Here is a 2,406-nt window from a genome sequence, read left to right as displayed (position 1 = left end):
GACCCTTTACTACTACTACTACTAGCTTACTTACTATATAGCTGCTTTTTTGCTAGTTTTTTATACTTATATAATGCGCCTAATTTTCTTAATAACTTTAAGCTATAAAGAGTACTACTATAGCTTACTTTAATAACTTAACTTTTACTTATTCCCCTAGCGCCTGTCTAGCTTAGTAATAGAAGGCTAGCCTTATAGGCCTACTATTTATTTACACTAAAGATCTTTTATAGTTTTTACAGCATAGCACATGTAATGCTTTAGTGCAGGTTTTAGCTTAGGCGCTAGCTTAAGCGCTACTAGCAGCAGTAATAGGCTAGGCGAGCGCGCAGACAGCGTAGGCGCAAGGCTGGCCTAGGCAGAGGTATACCTGCTTAAATCTACGTCTGCCAGCGACAGCAGCGCAGCTGCTGTGTGCCTGAGTGGAGGTGGTGGCAGCAGCAGACCGCCCTGCGCCTGCAATGCCTCTAGGCAGAACATAAGGCTGCTAGACATAAGCACCTATAGCTACTAAAACTATAATCTTTATAGCTTACACATATAATTAAGCTTTTTTTTAAGCTTTTTTTTAAGCTTTTTTATTTACTACTTATTTTAAGCATTTAGTGCTTAAAGCTAGTTAGTAAGTAAAGGTATTACCTAGTATAAGACTAACAGCTAACTAGAAGCTGCCTCTATGTTAAAAGACGCGTTAATGTCCTAAGCAAAGGCAGCATACACCCTGTGCTAGAACACTAGGTAGCTCTACACAGGGTAGCTAGAGAAGCGCTAGTGTAGTGTAACTAAGTCTTAAAAAATTACCTTTCTAAAGTAAAGTAGTAAGCTTATAAGGCCTTTTATAGCTAAGTTATTAATCTAGCTAGCATATAAGCTAAAGCAGCCCTTTTACGCATTAAGCTCTAGCTAAATAAGAGATAGAAGCTTATCTAAAAGTATAATAGCTATATAAAAGATCTTAAAGCAGCTTATTTATAGTAGATAGCTAGCTATAAACCTTATAAACTTTTATAGTAGTAAGTTAAAGTAGTAGCTAACTATTTACTTTTAATTTTACTTACTTACTTACTAAATTTAATTTTTACTAACTTTTTTAAGCTCTACTAGCTTAGCTACTTTACTATATAAAAAGTAAGTTTTTTTTTAAGATAAAATCTTAGTGTAACTATACACCTTTACAACCTAGTTGCGCTAGGAGTTGTAGAAGAAGGCTACTGTATAATTACCTATGCTAGCCTTAATTAGCTGTATGTAGTACTAGGCTAAGCACTTACTAAAGTTAGAAAAGGGCTTATTGCCTAGGTCCTAGTAATAAAGTAAGTAAAAAGCTAGGCTGCTAAGCATGTAAAAAATTAGCTTTTTATGCTATAGCACACTTATTATTTTAAGCTAGCTATGCTAGTTCTGCTTACTTACATAAGTAGTAAATATTAAAGGTATATAGTGTATAAGGCTTTTTCTTTTAAACTTAAAAGTAAATAGGTCTAAGATCTCTACAGAACAGCAGTTACTTTTACACATAAGCATATAGTAGCCTAGCATAAGATTAACTAGTGTACAGAAGTAACACTCTACTATTGCTAAAGACAAGCTTGCGTCTGCGCTATGTGTCTATAGCTTGCTATAAAGCTGCTTAAACTTATTCTTAGTGTAGCTATTAAGTAGTGTGTTTCTGCTTTTATTAGTGTACTGCTCTTAATCTTACTAGGCATTTTTACACTATAAAGACTTAAGGTACTTTTTTATGCTATCTACATATAGTAATAAGTAGCTATTTATGCTTAGCGCCTTCTGCTTTTACTAGAGGTTAGTAATAGCTATAATGTAAGTGTAAACTAAGTGCTAAGTAAAATATGTTTTATTTTAAAAAATATTACTTTTTACTTTATAAAACTTAGTTTTTAAGAGCTAGTTTATAACTTTTTTAACTAAAAAAAGTAGTAGCTTTTCCTTTATAATAGTGCTACTATTATAGTACTACTTCCTCTTACAAAACGCCTAGACGCAGAAGTTAGCACAGACACAGATACACAGATAGGTAGGCAGGCAGGTAAGAATACTACTTTAAATTTCTTCTACTTTAGAACATAAACCTAGTGCGTATTCTCTAGCTACTGCTTATAAATTGTAGCTAAAATATAGTGCACATTAGTGTGTAGCTTAGTGTTGTTTGTAATGTTAACATCTACACGCTTATAACACACCCTATGCTATAAACTTATGCTTGCTTACCTTACTCTACTCTTACCTCTAAGTAAGTGTGTATAGTAAGGGAGAGTATATATAGTAGTAAGTAGTACACACTAAAGCTTAAGCTTAAAATAAAGGTAAGAGCAGGGCCTAGCCTGCCCTAGGGCCTCTCTATCTATACATATATGTGTGTGTGTGTGTGTGTGTGTAGTACAGGAG

Source organism: Lindgomyces ingoldianus, assembly GCF_010093535.1.
Source record: "Lindgomyces ingoldianus strain ATCC 200398 unplaced genomic scaffold BDR25scaffold_2, whole genome shotgun sequence".
Lineage (NCBI taxonomy): Eukaryota > Fungi > Ascomycota > Dothideomycetes > Pleosporales > Lindgomycetaceae > Lindgomyces > Lindgomyces ingoldianus.
Note: the sequence above shows the minus strand (reverse complement) of the source record.